Source organism: Maniola jurtina, chromosome 8 (genome assembly GCF_905333055.1).
Source record: "Maniola jurtina chromosome 8, ilManJurt1.1, whole genome shotgun sequence".
NCBI lineage: Eukaryota > Metazoa > Arthropoda > Insecta > Lepidoptera > Nymphalidae > Maniola > Maniola jurtina.
The window spans coordinates 7,036,080-7,058,738 of NC_060036.1; positions in this window are offsets into that span (position 1 = coordinate 7,036,080).

The following is a 22,659-nucleotide window of genomic DNA, read 5'->3' on the forward strand; positions in this document are numbered from 1 at the left end:
GCACAAAACCACTAATAACTCAAAATGGGTCTTTTGCGCTCATAGGTATTTAGGGGGCATTCAATAATAGCATATTATGACCTCCTTCAATGGGATTGTGATATTTACCTACTGGTCACACTGCATTGTACCTACCTACATACGTAAGAATTGATCATTTAAAGTGTATATGATACGTAATATAGCTATATTGATAAAATATGGTCAAAACTTACCAATGACATTTTACGGCCGCGGATACACATGTAAATTTTACTCACGTAAGTAGCTTACATGATTAACTTACGACTTACTAATGTAAACACTCTTATATTATGTACATTTATCTTACTCAAATTGATAATTGTTTATTTACTATGAAATAGCTAAGTAGGTTAGGCATGTGCACACTTATACTGTGTGTGTTTTTCACGTTTCACGTATTTATACGTTTAATATTTATATGCTTATGTGAATTCCAAACAAAAATACTTGGTATACTCGCCGTATTTGAACATTAGGATACACGTTTAGGAGGAGAGAATTTATCTCTTTGAGAAAAAATATGCTAAATGCTTGAGATGCCATGCTTGCCTCGCCCCTCTTTATGTGGAAACCTTTTGCAATGTTATTTTTTTATTACATTTTGTGTTTATATGCTACTAGGATAAGAATGGTTGTCTTTGAACCGACTTCCTGTTTTTATTTATTAATTGTAAACTTACAGAAAAAGTGGAATTACAAAAGAATTTTTCAAAAATCTTAATCAACATGAACAAAGTCGCAGGATAAATTCAGTAAACATAAAACCCCAAATTCCATTTGTCTAGTAGGTATTCTTTTGCAAAGGAATAATTTATCATAAATATTATTACTGAAATTAAATTACGGTTGTTTCAGGACAATTTACTCTTAAAACAAATTGTAAGTAGGTATGTAATTTTATGCTTGTTAAGTTCACAATGAATTTTATGAAATAACATCATTTACCGTAATTACTATTTCGTATATTTTCAGCTACTTAATATATTATTTATTCAAGTTTTTAACATGTTTATTTTGATAATTTACTTTGTAGTTAATTTGTTAAGAGAAGTTACTCTAAAGCCTCGATGACACGGGGCGAGTTTACAAGCTGCTAGCGAACTCGCTGCCTTGTAACTTGTAAACTCGCCACGTGTCATCGAGCTTTTTCACAATCTGCTTTTGATTATCAGATTGTAAAAACGCTGCTTGAAAAATAGAAAGCCGGGCTAATTTACTCGCCATTCGCTGGCGTGTTGGCCTGTAAGCTAGTTAACTAGCCACGTGTCATCATCACTGCTAGTAAACTAGTTGCGAGCATCTGCGTTTTGGCAGTTAAAGCTAAAGTTCCAACACGCTAGCTAGTTGGCTACTGAGCGAGTGGAATGTTTTGTGTGTCATCGACACTCGCTTACTCGCTCACTCGCTAGCTTTTAAACTCGCCGATTAGCAGCTCGTAAATTAGCCCAGTGTCATCGAGCCTTAACGCATTCGCCAGCGCTATCCATACAAAAGTAGTTTGGTTCTAATTTGAATATGGCATTTTTCCAGAAGATCATTGGACCAACTTAATTGACTCAGGGCAGATATGGATGGTAGCTTCTAGTGTCGAAGTGCAAGATCCTTGAGCCAAAAAAGAAGACATGTTATATAAAAAAAAGTTTTAAATAAAATAAAATCCGGTCAAGTCGAGCTCGCACACGAAAGGTCCATATCATCTAACAAGATCTTTTTAATTATTATTTTTTCAATTTACATGGCGCCATTTTGAATTTTTTATTTATTTATTGCGGCAACAGAAATGTACACATTCTGTGACAAGTCTCTATATCTATTACAGTTCATAAGATACAGCCTAATGTCAGACAGACGGACGGACGGACAGACGGGCGGACAGTGGAGGCTTAGTAACAGGGTCCTGTTGGAACTCTTCGGGAATGGAACCCTAAAAATTTGCATTTGCAGAGTCGTGAACATCTGTAACGTTAAAATAGCCGTTTAATTTGATTGTTATAGGTACTTTGTCTTGCCCGTAATGTTGTACTGGAACATTTATTAGTTCTCGTAATTATGGTTCGCATTTGTTTTAACTTTATTTGGGGCGGTGAAATAATTTCGGTAGGTAAAAGCCTACCTCTGATTTAAATAAATAACTGTTGAACACTTCATTTTATTGCTAAAATTCATAATGCAAAATGTCTGTCTGTCTGTATGTCTTTTACCTATTCACAGTCCATTCACTTAACCGAATTCAAAGAAATTTGGTACAAAGAAAACATGAGGAAAATCGCCTTCGATTTTCCGGCATAATGCATGTTTTCTTCAGTTCAGGGCCCTTGTCTGAAATATTTTCAAAAATTAAAAAGCTAGTGAAAAATTGAAATATCGCACCTATTGACAACTTCCCTACTAAGAGTCATATTGTATCGAATGCAAAGTACGGCAAAGCTATTCTAACAATTGTAACACTTCTTCTTCTAATGTAAGTACCTATTAGGACTCGTCAGACATTGCTGTACTGTGCTACTGGGTAAGCACCTACTTATTAGATGAAACAATTTTTTTAATTCAGTTTCATGTTCAAATTCAGTTTATTTAAGAATAATTAAAATCGTTACGGTAAGCAGTCCTTTTTTTAATGTATCCATGCCACTGTCATAATAATAGACTAGCTTTTTTATTATGTTTATTAAAACTAGGTATTAGATTAACACTCACAACTCCAGAACGGGGGTTTGGCACGAAATAAAAAGTTAAGTACCTACGGGATTTTGATATATCCCGCCCCTCATTCTGGATTAATTAATATTTGATGAGGATGATCTAATTTGTCAAGCGATGAAAAACAAAGCTTTGAGCCTTTGAATATGAAATAATAACATAGGCTCAGAAGCATAATATTAATCATCATCATGAATAATATAGGCCTCATAGGATAATATACCTACTTAATACTAATATTATTACTAAGCTATTTTCAGAATTATAAAACAGGATTTTGCATTAAATAAGCTGTAGACATCATTGATGTCGGAGAAATCGAGTAAGTGGACATAATATACTTAGTAATTTTGTAATATTAATTTTTTAACCCCCGACCCAAAAAGAGGGGTGTTATAAGTTTGACGTATGTATCTGTGTATCTGTCTGTGGTATCTAAACTAATGAACCGATTTTAATTTCGTTTTTTTTTTGTTTGAAAGGTGGCTTGATCGAGAGTGTTCTTAGCTTCCAAGAAAATCGGTTCAGCCGTTTGAAAGTTATCATCTCTTTTCTAGTTACTGTAACCTTCACTTGTCGGGGGTGTTATAAATTTTTAATTTAAACTTGTTTATTAAGTAGGTATAATATTGTTACGTGATATTTTGAGAGAAAAGCCCTTCGGAGTACCTACTTGTTAGCGTCAGACTAGCAATGGGCAGGACATGTCTGATAAGGGTTCATGACAGGGAAGCTTCAGCTTTGTAAATTATTATTATTATTATTTAGTAGTTAGTTGACGTTTGCCTTATAGGCCTACCTATATTATTTAGAAATTATCTCAAAAACCTTTACCATTACCACGCAATATGATTTATCTTGTTGGATGTTTTTCAAAGAAGCGCCAATATTTTCCTTTCCATCAATGGAATTTTATTAAGAAAAATTATTTGATACACGTAAATAATATTTTCATGTTCACATCCATAAAGGAGTCTTCATATTTTGAGAGATAGAAGCAAACCTCAGTTTGCGGAACCTTATCCAAGGAAACGTTAGCCAATTTTGCTATAATCTGCTAAACTAGATTTCAATCTCTATGGCAGAATGTCTAGCATGGACTATATGTATATGTACAGGAGAAGCCCCACACAACACTACCTCCCATAATTCAATACGATACTGACGCATCATCAGGTGTTGATTGTCCAATATGCTTACAATTATTATACCTACTACTTAGTAGGTAAGTAAGTACAACTTCAAAGTACTTTTGATTTTAATGAATAGCGGATTACTCTACTTTCATACTAATATTAAAATAGCAAAGTTTGTCTGTCTAGCAATAGTACCTACAAAGGTGTAAATCCAACTTTTACTTCACGTGTTCAGGGATTGTAACTTCGAGCTAGTAAGCAATGCTAACGGCCTGTACGCCCTCGGCATAGCTTAGGTACCTACTAACTGACGAAAACGAGGAAATTTCAACGTACTCGTATCCTCTGTTCGTTCGTGTAGGCACTCATCCGAGACTGCGTCTTTTATTTACGGATTTTCTTTCACGAGGGATTGCAATATTGGATTTTATATGCTTTAGAAATATGATATTCAGTAGCGATAAAATGGGAATAAAAATATTCTTTCTTTCATCTTCTTTACAACTAACGCTAAACTTTGAGGTTACGACTTGATTTAATTATGGGTTGGTAATGTAAAAATATTTTGTACATTGGCAACCCATTTTTTAATTTATAGACTAGCGCTTGTATAGAGTCTAGACCTGCTAGAGTGATGATGCAACCTAATATGGAGCATGCTGTTTGACTTGAAGGTCTCTACACTAAATACCTAATATGGGGGAAAACTAAAGCGGAGATGAGTTTGGAAGACCAATCAGATTTGCCACGTCATCTGTCGATAATCTTATGATTGATTAGCTGAACACATCTCCGCTTCGCTCCGCTTAAGTGGATACCAGGCCTTACGAAGTCTTGGTATAACTTCTTGGAAAATCTTCATGAAAAATTCAAAGTTTCTAGACTCAACAGTTTGCACTGCCTGTATCCACAATGTGCGTTGGTTTGGTATGTCAATCAGTCAGTTTTTCCTTTATATAGAGAAGTATAGAAAAAATAGGCAATCAGTGGGGATTACCGATAGAAGTAACTTTTTTTGGATTTTAAATTTATTGTTAAGTACATACTTATCAAAAATTAAAATTTCATAATTTTTTAACTATCAACATTTGTTTTGTTTGTAATATAATATTCGGCACTCTGAGCATTATTAACATTAGCATGTCGGTGACGCGACCTTGAAGTTTTGGACCATCCACAAAATTACTCAACGCGTGTAAAAATGTTTTCACTTTAACAATAATAATCACCGGCTTTTGGAATTTAAGCCGCTTTTCTAATACGAATATACAGCTGTCTTGTTCACTGAAGCCCAAAGATCAGCGATGCCGAGATAATACAACCTTTCCGCTTTAATAAACTGGGCGGTCACAGGAGACTCATCGTGTTACTATTAAAATACCGCCTTCAACTTAAATATTAGGCATAATACTAACGTAAGTGGAGATGTGTTCAGCAGACCAATCGGTTAATTATTTAATAGATCCCTACAAGTCCCTGCAAGAGACTACGGTTCACGAGATACAGCCCGCTGACAGACAGATGGACGGTCGGACTGACAGAGGAGGATCCTGTTAGCACCTTTCAGGTACGGAACCCTATTACAAGTTAAATATTGATTTATTCAGCTTCAACACCGAAAGACACAAAAAAATATTACAAACTACCATGGTTAGCTACAAAATAATCGCTGGGCACCGTTGGGCGTACTTAAACAGCACAAGACCATTATACTATAGAATTGAGTGTAAAACTCCACAACAGACCTACACAGACGGATTGGATGAATTTATGTATAAGAAAACAAGGAAAAATCTCAATTAATTTTTTTTTCTAAAGTCTCAGCATTCATCAGTTCATCACCATTTTGGATGATATTATCGAATAAACAATGATTCGATTCAAAGACTGCTATAATCAGTTTTGGGAAAGCTGACAAACCAAATCTTACCTTCGTCAAAGTAAGAGAATGCTGCGTAATGCGAATATTTCCCAAAGATTTAGCCCTGAGAAATATCCATTTTATCTTAACTTTTCCTAACTCTATGACATATTATTATTAAAGTCTTTAAAAAAAAATATTGACATCAACTTAGGAGTTTTTTTTATAAAATAAACTTAAAACTAAAAATTAAATTAAAACTAGTATTTATTTATGAGATTTTAAATAACATATGAATTTCAGCTTTTATTTACCTATAATTATAATAACTTACACTTAACTTATTCATATGATGATAATCCGTGCTGTCTATATAAAATGTGAATTTTATACTACTCATGCTTTTTTAGGCTGCCGTAGGTACGAGTGAAGAAATAGAAGTCTTACAGAATCACTCGAGTGTCGTTTGTCTGTCCATTTGTCACAAGCTATTTTCTACTATTAGCTATTACTACTAGATCGATTAAATTAAAGGTACACATATTATGAATTTCTGTGACCTAAACCCTGAAAAAAGTCTCTATTCTTTGAATAACATGATAAATATCTCAATATTTTGCGAAAAAACTTATAAAATATTTTATCGTACGGAACTCTCTTAACGCGAGTTTAACTCGCACTTGTTCAGTTCAGTGTTTTTTCTACTTCTCCTTTCAGCTAAAAGTTCTAATTGAATTTGGTGCACAAATCCTAATTAAATTCGATCCAAACTTGAGACAATGGCCGTAGTACTAAAGAGCCGTTAAATTCTCTCGGATTCAGGTCAGACTAATAAAATCAGAGTTCAGAGTCTCTAGTGTTTTCATTCTGAGAGGAGACCCGTGCTCAGTAATGAGCTGGCAATGGGTTCATGATGATGATGATTGTGTAGACCTGTAGAAGCGCTTGAGTGATGCTAGACGCGTACGACGCGACGTGGAGTACCAGCCAGATAACCTTTCCATAATATGCCTAAGTGTTGCGGGGAACAGCAGCGCTTGGGCCGGGTGTACCCTGGTAACATGGTTAACAATTTCTATTAATATTGTTAACCGTAGCTAATTGACCTGACAGGGAGGGAATGTTGTCCACACGAGTCTTGTCTGCTCTGAGTGTCCCGAGCGGAGGGTGTGGCTGTGTTGGGTGGTTGGTGACGAGTGTTTCATCATCCATCCAATCACTGACTGCTCCATGCATCGGTTTCTCGCCTGTCCAGTGTGGTGACGGGCGAGGTAGATGTTGAGGATAAAGCACGTGGAAAGGGAATTGCCCTCTCCACGAACCCTACCCCTCGGGAGGACCTGTGGACGATGGACGCGCGGCGTTCCGTCGTTCACAGTGGCCGTTCCTCGGGTTGGTTGGTGTGCTGTGGTTCCGGCATACCTCTGACGGTGTTCAGACAAACTTCTGACAGCTAAAGAGCTTTTCAAATTCAGTCAACCGCAGCCTTTAAATTATCTTATAACTTTCATAACTTAAGAAAATACTCCGGGGCTTCTGACGAGGCGTGAAGTTAAATGACTCACACAAAGTTTTATTTGTTCATTTATTATCTTTAACCTTGTTTCATGTTCAAATTTATTTGGAAAACTTCTACAAAAGCTTTGATTGCTATTTTTAATGTTACTAAGTACTACTTAATTATATGCGAATATAATCTTAGCGCGTAGTTTTTTACGTAGGTATATACGCCTATTTTTGTTCTTTTTTTGGAGAACCGGTTCTCTATACCACCAAAGTTAGCTCGTATTGCGATTTCACCTGATGGTAAGTGACGATGTAGGGCTAAGGTGGCAAGGGGCTACCTTTATAGGCATACTTATGACAGTTATTTAAATGTGTAAACTACTGACCGACGACTCATCCACGCCCAGCTCAAACCCTTAGACTTAGGTTTCTACAATTTAGATATTGTATTCAATTTAGATATTGTACCTAAACCACTAAAATTGACCCACCTGGGAGTCCAACCCAGAATCTCCCATTTATAAGATCACAGCGCTCACCACTGCGCCAGAAAGTTGTATTTACCTTGATTTTTCAAATTAGACAGTGAGATTCTCAACAAGTATTAAATAAGACCTTAGGACAATAAACAAGAACGTAATTTATTTTCCGCTCCACATAATTTCATATTCAAGTCACTAGCACCCGCATCCTGTCAAGCAAAACTTTTATAATAGAAGCCGGGGAACGGCCATAAAAAAGCGTTAGAAGAAGTCAAGGGAACTGTTTTAAAAAGTTAAACGGCCTCGTTTTGAATATTATTCGCAAATTCTAACAAAAATAATGCTAAAAGCTGGATGTCCATTGCGTGAGCGATCTTATAATATTACCTTTCAGCAGCTTTGTGTCTGGTTTGTGGTGCCTTAAAAGCTTCGATCGGGACACGTCCACAACCAATGGCATTCCTTATACAATCACACTAATGACTATTTAAAAAGGTCTGTGTGTATGTTTGTTACTCTTTCACGCCAAAGCTACTGGACGGATTGGGCTGAATTTTAGAAGGGAGATAGATTTTTCCCTAGATTAACACATAAGCGACTTTTTATCCCGGAAAATTAAAGAGCTCCTACGGGTGTTTCAAAAACCTATATCTACGCGAACAAAGTTACGGGCATCAGCCAGCAGGCAATAATTATATTAAACGTTCATATTACATGGCGTATTTATAATTCGTGCTCGGAAGGTCGGGGTTTGATCCCGGGAATGCACTTCTAACTTTTCGGAATAATGTTTTATGCAATTAAATATCACTTGCTTTGACGGCGAAGCAAAACTTCGTGAGGACACCTGTATGCCTAAGAGTTCTCCATAATGTTTTCAAAGGTTTGTGAAGTCTGCCAATCCGCACTAGGCCAGCATGGCAAGCTATGGTCATGTTGAGAGGAGAGCCTTGCTTAGTAGTAGGCCGGTGACGGATGGATCATGATGATATTATTTTACTAAGTGAGTAGTTTGTGTCATTGTAAGCCATCCCTTTGTTCACCGTGGTCCAAATATTAACAATGCCGAGCTACCTTTCCGGTCAGGTCACAAAGCAAATCACTCTGTTAATAAAATAAAAAACACGAGGGTAGATACAAACATATTTAGTTTTTTTTTAAATACTTACTGATTCTTTTTTTCTTAGAAGAGCCTCCTGCATTAAAATGCGATATACTTTCTTTTCAAAAAGTACGAGTATTTCTTAAGTGTCTTGCCGTATGATTTCCATTATTCCATTTTTTATTCGCGCATGAACTTTTAGACACACACACACACACACACCCACACACACACATACACACACACACCGAGCTGGAAGCCCTGTTTTCCGAGACACAGCTGGTTATGTATATTATATTTATTGTTGAGCCAAATAAATTTATCTTTTTATCTTTTTTATTATTTGCGGCTTTACTTATTGAATGATGAAATATGATTGGAACATATTCCTAGCAACTGCCCGCGATTTCGCTCGGCGGAAATATAAACCTCCTTTACTCCCTATCTCATGAGAATTACTAAAATCAGGCCTTATTCCTTGTTTACATTAGAAAGAGAATCTCTTTCTACAATTTTTTAAGTCCAAGTGTTTAGGCTGAGCGCTGATGAATAGATATGTCAGTGAGTCAAGACTTTTTCTTTTTGTATATTATACTAGATGATGCCCGCGACTTCGTTCCCGTGGATAGATCTTTGAAAATCCCGGGGGGACTCCGGGATAAAAAGTAGCCAATTGTTGATCCAGGTTATAATCTAGCCCATTCCAAATTTCAGCCAAATCCGTCCAGTAGGTTTTGCGTTATAGAATAACAAACATACATCTATACTTACAAACTTTCGCGTTTATAATATTAGAGGATTAAGAAGCTGAAGAACATAATATTTAAATAGCAAACTCTATGGGGCTTTAGAATAATAATAGAAACGGAATGTAATCAGTGCACGTATCTACCTTTTACTGGCCGATTTTCATAATACAAGTTACACAAAGGTCCGAATTTTCCATCCCTTAGTGACCCTTCTACGGTCTGAAAATCTTCAATATTATATTTTGTGAAAAAATGAATCTAATGATAATAATCGATTAGGCAGAAGTTTATGTTTTGATTCTAAACAATAAAATGATGAGAAATAAAATAAAATCATGTTAGGTAAGTAACTGTCCTACATTATAGTACAGAAATAGAATGTGCAATAGAGCTAAAAGTAGGTATAATATTATTTAGGGTTTCATCCCTCAAAAGTTAAAAAGAAATGTTTATAAGATTACTTGGCCGTCTGTCCGTCCATCCGTTTGGTCGTCTGTCTGCCTATCCGTCTGTTGGTCTTTGTTCCCATCTATCTGTCTGTCTGACAAGACCCTTTTTCTCATTAATGCACGGAGGTACCAAATTAAAATAAGTAATCAGATCAGTCTTCGGTCCCTTGGAGCTGTAAAGAGATCAACCTTCTAAGTAAATGCAATCAATAAATACTATCACTCAGCGATTTGGTAATTAGATATATCGATCAATGCTACCATTTATGTCAACTATTTTGATACTCGCAGCGCGGGTGTATTACGAACTACTTACTTTATGAGCGAAAAAACCCCGTTTGAATCCCGTTGGAATTTCTTAAAACCCTTTCTTAGTCAGAACCTACAAAATTGAGTTTCTCGATTCACCGATTTAGCCTTTGCATTGTCTGTCAGTCAGTCGCGTTACTGTTTTTATGTAAGTATCTAGAAAAAAATGTATGTCCTAATTAAAATGTCCTATTACTATTTAAGCTCGAAATTTTATTTAAAGTATGTAAATAAAAAATAAGTCTTTGAAGATTTATTATGTAACTGGGTTAAATAAAGCGCTGGAATCTAAATGACTTTCTTTAGTATTAATCTTTCTCTGACAATATAACTTAAATTCCATTTCGCTACGTAAAATTCATTATTCTTTTAAAACATTAATCAAGGTTTATCGGATAAGTTATAAGGCAGCTCTGGAACTCAATGCGTTTAGAGAATTCTTTAATTTATCTTTTGCACTCGTGACTATTATCAGGAAGCTCGTTGCACCGAATGAAATTTATTTTAGTGTTTTCACAGTCGTGAGTGATATTTCAAATCCCTATTTTACCCCTTTAAGGGGCATGAGACCGGCTTGCCCGCGAAATTCAAATTTAATTTGGTTTTTCGCAATTTGTAAACTAATACGACAACGTAGGCTTATGGCATTTTGATTCTGACAGTGGCAGTATCATCCTCACAGGTTTATATAAAAATCTTTACTTGAAAAGGTCCAGTTTAAAAAATAATTCAAGTATCGACTAATTTGTGAGAATAGTCTCCCCCCGGGAGAGGAGACAAAGTTGGAAAGAAGGTCTCTACTTCATCTTACGATGGTTCCACGTTACTGCTAATCATCATTGCATACAGAACTAATGGTGTCTAAGTAAGTATCTGGTATGTGAGTTTAGCCGTTTTATTTGTTTTTATAATGAAATTCTTTATTTAAAATCTAAGCAACGAGTTTAATGCAGATGCAATAGTTCAGTCAATATGCAAATTGCCCTCCGAAAAAAGACCTACCGTAATTTGACATAATGAATCGTTAGGGGGGCATGTCAAGAGGTCACAGGAAAAATAAAAAGGTCGCGCTGATTGCTGATTTTGAGAAATTCAAAAAATGAATAAAAAAAATTTTTGAAATGCTTTTTTCTTGGAAACTATTGGTTTTAGGAAAAAGTTTTTTAAATAAAAATGTAGAGGGCATTGCGAACTACATTTTTTGTCATTGGAGTGACGTCATCCGACTTGAAATACAAAAAAGAAGAGGGCGCTAATGGATCAAAAAAGTGTTTCAACGCTATTTTCGATAGGAAAAAATGATTTTTTTATAATAATGTAATTGGAAAGTTGTTTGTCACAAAATTAGCTACAACTTTTATTCAAACAAAATTTTTATAAAACTTACCGTTTTCGAGCTGGAACTTGTCGAAGTGTACAAATTGTACATTATGTACCGTGCCGTTGCACAGTTCTCATGCCATTCAGTTTTTATCTTTTTTTTTAATTCAAATGAAATAGCAGTAATTGTTTTCTTACTTTTTTATCAAAAAATTTGAACTTTTGTTTAACAAAAATTTGAACTTAGGTGAATTTATCTATGTTTTGCATCACGTTTATTTCTTTCTTTTGAAACAAACACATTTATTCGACAATTTTGTTTTTTTCATTTAGTTAGCTAATAAAAGTTTCAGTTAAATAAAATAAATTTCATATAATCTCAAGTGAAGTTTTTAGTTAAGTTATAGATCATTGGAGGTTATGGAAGCAATAAAAGTAACTGTACATTTTATTTCAGTATTTCATTTTATTATAATCATAGCAAAGTTGCTCATTATTTTGTCGTACCTCGAGAACGGTAAGTTTTATAAAAATTTTGTTTAAATAAAAGTTGTAGCTAATTTTGTGACAAACAACTTTCCAATTTACATTATTATAAAAAAATCATTTTTTCCTATCGAAAATAGCGTTGAAACACTTTTTTGATCCATTAGCGCCCTCTACTTTTTGTATTTCAAGTCGGATGACGTCACTCCAATGACAAAAAATGTAGTTCGCAATGCCCTCTACATTTTTATTTAAAAAACTTTTTCCTAAAACCAATAGTTTCCAAGAAAAAAGCATTTCAAAATTTTTTTATTCATTTTTGAATTTCTCAAAATCAGCAATCAGTGCGACCTTTTTATTTTTCCTGTGACCTCTTGACATGCCCCCCTAACGATACATTATGTCAAATTACGGTAGGTCTTTTTTCGGAGGGCATCTAATTATTCCTTGCATATTGACTGAACTACAACTTATAATGAGTTTTTGGTCTCAGAATATTGATAAAAGTTTTCAGACAGTCTCATTTTCTTTCTCATTCCAGTACTATTCAATACTCTATTACTTAAATAAAGTTAAGAACTTTTAGTGTAACTTTACCTTCTCTCTCTCGTCTGGCTTTACACTGATTAGCCAATGTCAAGTTTGTAGTTATTTACAAGTTAGGGAAACTATATGTATATGTATGGACTTCGTCTGTGCCGGCGCCCGCCGACATACACGCGGCGCCCCTTTAGAGCGCTTCCCAGTCAGTTCCACCACCAATAAACACCAGCAGACCACAAAAACCGGCCACTTCTAACAAAAAAACACTCCAAAACGTCACCACACGCGCCAGCAAACGCCACCACAGACGAAGTCCAACTTTACCTTAGTTTATAACATCAAACTGTGTTGTGATAGTTATATAGCGATAGCTATTTTTGTTCATTTCATTGAATATTCTGAGTTACGATGTAGATAACTAAACCCTTCTCATTCTGAGAGGATACCTGTGCTCAGTAGTGAGCCGACGATGGGATGACAATGATGATGATATAGAATTTTACGCCTAAACGCCCTGGGGGATTGGTACCATAGAGTAGGATGCATGGAGTAAGGTACTAGGTATAGCAGACTGGTAATGAGTCTGCTATACCTACCTATTACCTACATTCATTTCCAGTTTTGCGTGGCTCCGATGCAGTTCGAATGTTAGTTAAATGAAATGAAATACAATAAATTTTATGAATATGAGTAGTACATAGGATGTTAAAAATAATATTGTAACTAAGTAGAAACAAACTTCATGTTGTACCTACTTACTTTATAGCATGCAAATATTCAATACTCATCAGGCATAATCTATATAAATAATTCTGATGAGATTAAAAAGCGCAAGTTTAACAAATAAATATATTAATCAAACGAAACTAAATACATGGTTTTAGCTTGAGTCAACAACTACGTATACAAGTGTAAATTAAAAATTTATAACACCCCCGACGATCCAAAGTATCTGAGTTTTCCAAAACATCATTTTCAAATAAATAATTATGTATTTAGGCAACGTCCATCTTGACAGCTTGACATTTGTCAATTGACATAATATTATGAACCTAACGGTTATCTATCCTTCTTTTCTACAAGAAAACTAGAAAAGAGCTGATAACTCTTAAACGGCTGAACTAATTTTTTTGGATTATAGCTAAGAACACTCTCGATCAAGCCACCTTTCAAACAAAAAAAAGTAAATTAAAATCGGTTCATTCGTTTAGGCGCTACGATGCCACAGACAGATACACAGATACACAGATACACACGTCAAACTTATAACACCCCTCTTTTTGGGTCAGGGGTTATAAAATTGAATTTCTTTGTAATTTTGAATGAATAAATAAAACAAAAACACAAACAGCGCTCCGCTCTACGTTTGCGTTTACGACCTAACGAATAAAATTAGTACCAACTTTGAGACCCAAATGCTGAGAGGTAAATTAAGTGCAATTTTACTACCTTAATTTCAAGATCCTCAGCTTTTTACTATAAAATTTTATACCCAACGTCCTGGGTATAAAAGACTTATACTAACTCATTCCTCCTGGTATAGGAGACTGGTAATATACCTACTTTAAACTAAATAGGTCAGTCTCCACTCTATATTAATACGTCCATTTCCAGTATAGCTTCAATGCAGTGCGAATTTCACTTTTCACAAACAATGCTCTACATTTGTGTTTACAATTTACCGAATAATTTAGTATCAAATTTGAGTTCCAAATTAGGTACATTGAAGTCTTCTAAGATTTCTAGACTGCATTGATACCCGTATCTAGCTTTTACCGCTTCGATCAAAATTTGTTCGATGAAAATTCGTTGGGAAGAAACCTATCTCATTTATATATCATCATCATCATCATCGTCGGCGTACTGCTAAGACCACGGGTCTCTTCCCAGAATGAGGAGGGGTTTGGCCACAGTGCACCACGTTGGCCAAGTGCGGATTGTCAGACTTCACTCTCAGGCGTAGGTATCCTCACGATGTTTTGCTTCAGCATACCAGTGATATTTTAATTGCTTACACCTAACTCAAAATTTAAAAACCCCCGACACAAAACTCTCAATAAGAAAACTAGAAAAGAGCTGATAACTTTCAAACGGCTGAACCGATTTTCTTTGATTATAGCTAAGAACACTCTCGACCAAGCCACCTTTCAAATAAAAAAAAACTAAATTAATATCGGTTCATTCGTTTAGGAGCTACGATGCCATAGACAGATACACAGATACACACGTCAAACTTATAACACCCCTCTTTTTGGGTCGGGGGTTAAAAATGCACATAACTTTGAAAAGTTGGAGTGCCCGAGGTCAAACCCCCGACCCCGCCGCATGAGATTGATATCATTATTTTATAATAGAAAAATAATAAACGAGAAGTTATCTTAATCCTAATTTAATTAATATTATAAATGTGATGAAAGTTTGGAGGTTAGTTACTCCTTCACACAGTATTGACTGAATAGATTTAGCTGTTTAGATCGGAAATACTTAGCTGATACCCTAAATTAAACTACTTTTTATCCCGGAAAACCAAGGAATTCCCGCGGGGTTCTTAAAAAACTCCACAGGGACAAAGTCGCGGTCGTCTAGTTATTCTAAAAATACATAGAATAAACGCGAAGTTACATAAGATAATTTTTATCCAATAAAACAAGCCGTCAATATTTTATTGAAAGCGGATTACCTACTTGAAAAAGCATAAGTTATAGCTCGTCTACATTTCTAACAAATGCAAAAGTAATAATGTAATGGATTCCACGATCTCGCCGTTTTATGAGAAAGAAGGTTAAAATTTTATTCGCCTTATGAAAAAAGTTTTGAACATTATTAGAGGCTTTCATTTCGGTTTTACGCCTGAAATGAATAGCAATGGAATGCCTAACTTATTTCGGAATGAGATTTTAGCAACATAAGCTTTGATGAAGGGTCATTTCGAAAACACCTAAATATTGATCGAACGATTTAATAAATTAGATAGATAATTGATAGATACTAGACTAGATGACGCCCGAATCTTATTCGCGTGGATTTAGTTTTTTAAATACCTTGATTTTTCCAAGATAAAAATTTGTCTGTATCACTCTCCAAGTCTCTATGGGAAAATCCTAGTGGATCCGTAGGTCCATTACTACATGATTGAAGGACAAAAGCGTGAAACATGGGCATTTCATCCCATGGGAACTGTTTTCCTTTCACTGAAAAAATAATACTGATTAACTTATATCAATGTCTAGCGCGTGTCTCATCGCTTTCCATACAAAATATATAAAATATATTCATGTAAAAAATCACAACGATCCGTTGCACTGTTTCAGCTTGATTGAAAAACAAATTAACAAACATTCTTTCGCATTTATATTATTAGCTATAACATACTTAGTTAATAGCAAGTAATACCTGCGATCTATTGGTAAATTGAATGGAAAAAACATAGTTTAACATTTCATCAGCAACATGTAGGACCTATAAATGGTCGATTACGCTGCGCGCCAAACTGGAAAACCGAAATTACGGTGACGCTCCATTGAATTTTCCTATAACGTGCCCTCTGCCCTAGGGCGCCAGACATGTTGATATCGTTCAACTCGTTACTTTAGGCTAGGTTTATTTAAAAACATGGACCATATACCTACATGTACCACTACCACTGATAATCGAAACTGAAAAAGAAATCATGAATTCAGTGCATTGTTTCGAAAAGTGCCCAATGGCAGACAAGAAACCAATAAACTTGATTTTTTTTGTGGGTCTGATATATTCTTCTCTAAAAACCGAAATCTACGTGAATGGCATCATTTATTTAGTGCAGCAATAAGTTGCATCTTTGAAACCTACATACCTAGGACACTTTTGTCCTGGAAAATTAAAGAGTTTAAAACCTAAATCCACGCGTAAAAAGTCGCGGGTAACTATTAGTAGGTATTTAAAAAAAACTGAATTTTATCTCCGCTGCGTACTATGAAAGAAAAAGAATGTGCTCATCGAAGCGGGTCATTTTGCTGTGATGAGTTTTTTCGTCATAAATAACAATTACATTGACGTACCGTAAAGTTTAATTTACTTTGCAATATTATTTAGAAAAAAGACGCATTACTTCGATTGTCTCTCCTCCAATGTGCATTAAGCTTAACGTAAACTTGCCTAAGTTTTCTGGTTTTAAATAATAAATAGGTGAAGGTATGTATCGGTTGCAGCACCATTCATTTTAGTTTAAACCATGACGCATTAAAAGCTTTGCCTAATTTTCCGAGGGTTGTTTTTGCTCTTGACGCAAACAGAGAGAATGTGCAGAGAAAACATTTCGAGGCTGCAGCGACATAGGCAACATTTTGTTCCGGAAATTCAAGGAGTTCCCACGAGTTAAAAACCAAAATCTACATTGAAGAAGTCACGAGTATCGTCTATTTGGTACAGAGAGAATTTTATTTGCATCCTGGAAACGGATATAAAGTACTTAGGTAGGTAGGTACTATTTATCCTAGAAAATCTAAGACTTCCGACCGGATTTTTAACAAATGTAAATTAAAAATTTATAACACCCCCGACAAGTGAAGGTTACAGTAACTAGAAAAGAGCTGATAACTTTCAAACGGCTGAACCGATTTTTTTGGATTATAGCTAAGAACACTCTCGATCAAGCCACCTTTCAACAAAAAAAACTAAATTAAAATCGGTTCATTAGTTTATGAGCTACAATGCCACAGACAGATACACATATACACACGTCAAACTTAAAACACCCCTCTTTTTGGGTCAGTTAAAAACCGAATCTTACGTGGACATCATCTAGTATACTAGTATTTAATAAAATTATAACCTCCAATAAAGTACAAGTAACCTTTACATGTTTTACAATTTCAGTTAAAAAAAAGAATAAAATTGAACCTAAAATTACTACCTACATAAAATTGCACCGGTAATCCGGCTTTTCGTTGGATTTATTACGGATGTGTTGGGGGTGGTGAATAAACCTTTTACGTATGATCTTCGCCTTTTGATTATTTATTTACGCACATAGGTGCGTTTGGGTACGTATATAGATATTTCGACCCTTCAAATACCGGAAAGTAAAGGTACTGTGTTTAAAAATGCAAGTATTCTCGCAATTTTAAGGTACGATTTTTAAAGAGTGGTGATGCTGGCTTACTACAATTTTACTCAAAAAACTTATTCTTTAGCATCGGCCTTGTATACAGGAAGTTTTGAAAATATGGCAGATAATAATATGATAGCTTATAGACAATACCACAAGAAAAAACTTTTTTTAAGTGAACCAAATCACTCAAATAAATTTTCTCTAACCCGATAATAAACAACAGTTAAACAATAAACTTGAATTAAATGAATTTAGTTTGATACTATTAGTACTCTACTCAATGAGCCCTAAACAATGATACTCCACATGCTAAGGTAAGAAAAAAAAAATCTTTGGCTCCTTTTCCAAGTATGGGAGACCCCCTGAAAAATAATTTAATTGAATTTTTAATTCAATATTTGGTTTTGGGTCATCGTTATACACCAAATACCAAAATTTAAGATTTTGAACTCATTTAGTTTACGTGCTAGAGACCTGTGACATGCGGATTGACAAACAGACAGCAGAGTGACATTAATAGGGCTCCGTTTTTAACCTTTGTATACGCAACCCTAATAAAAGAATTGCATACATATCATTTAAAAATTTCAATTCTTAAATGTTGGTGGAATAGGTGCACAGAATAGAAACACGATAACGACGTAGAAGGATATGCATTTTGAATATTTCAATGAAATACAATGATAAAATACATTCTGGGAGGATTCTATATGGATTTTATTTTTCCCTACGAACAAAACCTTTGTACCTACGTTTCATAATACTTTTCCCTTGTATTTGCTTAGTTAAGGTTTTCATTTGCATTCAGCTAACTTTAATACATCAGGTGGTGTTAAATTATTTGTGCCTACGTCATCTAGTGATACATCAATAGCATTAGGTTCATCATCCTATGAAGAAAGCATTTTAAATATAATTAAAACAACTTAAATATAATTAAAACAACAACAGCTAGCAATTTATTTAGCTTCACTTTCATTTAAACCAAATCTGACGACGGATTTTCTCAATTACCCCGTTGACCCCACTGAATCGATAATAATTATGGAACTCACTCACTTATTGAATTTTGTTCTCATGACAGTACAACATTGTGTGAGGTCCCGGTTTAAACTTCTCAACCACAGTGCTGTAAGCAGGTGATTGTCTAATAAATTGGATCTACCCATCATTTATCAGATCTGTATTGATATTGCGGTTGAAATAAAACTGAAACTTTGATCAACAAAGATGAACTGTTGTAAATGCCTATTTCATCACGTATCCTTGTAAAATTGAAGTAATAATTTATACATGAAAACAGACGAATATATCTCCATCCAAAAACTACTGTTTAAATCAAATACAGTCTGAGTTTTGAAATCACTGTGTAATAAACCCGCCAGCCAACCTTATTATATCTACTTTGTCATCCGAGCCAGGGCCTAATTTAATATCTCGGCAAAACCAGTTACATGAAAACGCTGTAAGACTTCAATATAATGTCCGTCTACGTTGATAGCGCCATTATTAAAATTGAATTACGTTTTAGAGCCCTACTTTAGGGAAAATGAGAGAGGGTGTTTGAAAATTTTGAATCTTTTAAGTTATTAAAGGAAAGGTTTAGGAAAATTTTCATTGTAAAATAGTCGTATTAAAAATATGAAACAAGAAGATTAGGTAATATCTGCGAGATTAGAAACTGAAGTACTTAAGTATCTATTTTGTTATTTAGCAACGGCCTAATCTAGCGACGATAATGGGATAGTCATGACTCATCTTTCTACAAAAGCAAGACTGGTTAAAAGGAAGACTGGTTGGTTGGTTGGTATTTCAAAAATTAATTTTTGAGTTAGCGGCGAAAACGTCAGATTTTCATTTTCTCAAAATAATGCTACGACTATTAAGTTTTTAGTTCGGTCATAAGTAGCATTCTGTTTCAAAACCCTACCTACCATAAGGAGTAGAGATTTGATGGAAAAGAGTCACGACCTTCAGATATGAGGAATACGATGTGTATTGATGAAAATAGATAAATTAAGCTACTTATTCAATCCGCACTTAGCGTGGTAGACTATGGGCTATGGCTCAAACCATTTTCATTCTGAGACGAGACCCGTAGCTGTGCCCGTACTCTGTAGTAAGCCGACGACGCGCAACGGGTGATCGTGATGAAGCAACTTAGCAAACCATTATGTAACCATTACCATATTTAGCCTTTATATCGTAGTCTCCAACTTTAATTACTCTTTTGCAGGTTTGAATTTACACTCGGATAAAAGTTGTGTGTTAGCTACTCATTAGCAAAGCACATAGTTTAAGGACGCAAATTAAACGCTAGTACCTACATACCTACCTAGATAGGAGCGATTTTCACGCTGAATTAAGTAATTAGGTTTGTGTTTTAATTAAGTAGATAGAACTTCGGCACTCAAACATAAAGCTAGTCGTAAATTAATTAAACTGTTGTGGTAACGAAGCCTAGATAATTTTCATTGTGTTTCCTTTTCTGTGAAAATTCCTTTTTGACATGACTGACCAAAAAAGGAGTGTAATGTTTTCGGGGTTCATGTATGTATATGTTACGGGCAATTTGATAAGTCCGGGAACTATTAATAATGGCCGGTCTGTATTAATAATGCCCGACTCAATTGGGCAATGTGATTAAAACAGCATGATTAATCACTTTTCCCGGCCATTATGAATAATGCCCACCTTATTTTGGGCAAAGTAATAAAATAGGTGAACTGTAGTGTTTTTGTTTATTAAATGAAAGAACCTAACCTAACCTAACCTTTTTATTATACTTACGTGGGAAAATCCTCATGAATACCACCGTGCGCGGGGAGGCGAGGTGGTTATGTCGGACTCTTACCGACTAAAACCCCACGGCTTACCGTCTCAATCGTTGATGCTGGGCACAGGGACACGTACTGTTATGACGGGGTGTCTCGGCGGCAGAGAAACAAACTCGAAGTCAAATTAACACCCCGTTTATTTAGTGTTCTTTGTTCATACAGTCGACTTAGTTACTTGGATTATACCGAGCGCGGACCCTAGTGAAGGGTTTAGAGAGCCGGAGTCTCTTCTTCAATCTTTTCCAAAGTCTAACCGGCAGGCAAAAACCGGGTCCGAAGTTAGAGCGGATCGGATTGAAGAGTCGAAACTGTCTTATTGTCGCCAAATGCAACGTTTTATAGGCCCCATACTGCTGATTGATGATTTATTATTTGTGTCAATTTAGTAATAGCAAGTCAGCAATATGCGGCCTAGGCTAGGGTTATAACAGTACGTATTCAACTGCGACCCAGCTAATGGCGCCCGCCAAGGCAGGCCCAGCTCTGGGACTAAAAGGGGCCCCGACACCGTTTAAGGCTCACCGGAAACAAGGGCTTGCCTTCCAACTCAAGGACCTACTCTCCCGCGGGTAACAGACTCCCCGTGTCTATTACCCGGAGGCCCTACTCAAGGGGGGTAAGCGACGGTCGTGCGCAGCTCGCCTGCACCCGATTCTCTTGCAGCGCATGGGATGAGAGCTTTCGGCTTCCTCTCTCAGCCGCTCCGTTGACTCCTTCTGCGTCCAGAGAGACCATCGCTTGCCAGGCCCTCTCACTGTCCACCATGGATTTAGTTACGGCGGGAAATGAGAGGCCCTGCCTCATAATATCCACCAGTGACTGGCGAGGCTCCGCCCACGCCGGGCACTCAGCCAGCGTATGTTGTGCTGTGTCTGAGACACTACCGCACTGGTGGCATTCTTCTGTGGGCTCTCTTCGCGCCACCCTGCACAGGTATCTTTCAAAGCACCCGTGCCCCGTAAGAACGTGAGTACAAGGTGGAACGTGAGTGCTCCATGCTTCCTCTTCGTCCAATCCTCGAGGATGGGATGGATAGCTTCGATAATCTTATGACCAGCAGTGGGTGACTCGAGCCTCCTCTGCCAATGGAAGAGGAGCTAACCTAACCTAACCTTACCTAAATTAAGGCCCTCCCCCCGCACGTACGCGCCCCTGCTAACGGCCGCGGTCCAATTTATCACATTGCCCGGCTACAAGTAGGGAATTATTCATACTGCCCGGTCCAAGTGATAAATTCAAGCTATCTCAAACACTGACTTATTACATGGACCACGGGCCGTCGGGAATTATTAATAATGGCCGATCAAAGTGATAAATTAATCACTTTTCCCATCGCTCTTGGGCATTATTAATAATGGCCGGTCCTTATTAATAATGCCCAGTTAATCACGTTGCCCGTAACATATATATACGTGGATATTTATTTGGAATCTGAAAAGTGGTTTTAAATTGGAACCCTATTTACACACCAAACCAAACCACAATAGCTTCTAAATTCCTGAATAGATTTTATTACACATGTGTGGAGTATCTTTAAAATTCTTACATCATGAATCCTAAATGACACTGTGCACTGTGCTGTGTGGCGCCATTTTCAAAATGTATTTTTTTTCACTTTTTAGTTCGTTTTTGGCAAGGCAGTCGTGTTTTTTATTTTTTTTATTACGACTTGTGTTAGTTCAGCCGTTTTGAAGGTATGTTTAAAAGAAGACAAGAGACGAACTTTTAACAGTGGGTGTTTGGCTTTCGATAGTGTGCAAATAACCCTTATAAAAGTCAGCTGGTAATTATGTCGAAATCACTTTATTTATTCAAACAATTACCTAAACACATCTGAATGAAATGTAAATTAATCAAGAATACTCAAATTATTCGCGCCGTATCATTTTACAATTTAACTAATTAAGTTAATCGCAAACAGATGGTAACAAGGAGTAGATACCTAGCATTATTAGCTTTGATCTATTCCTTTTGTGGTGTAATGTTTAATCATTATTTCTGTAGACACTGTTTTCAAATGCCGGGCCGGGCTGGTTTTATTATAATCCATCCATAGGTACTAA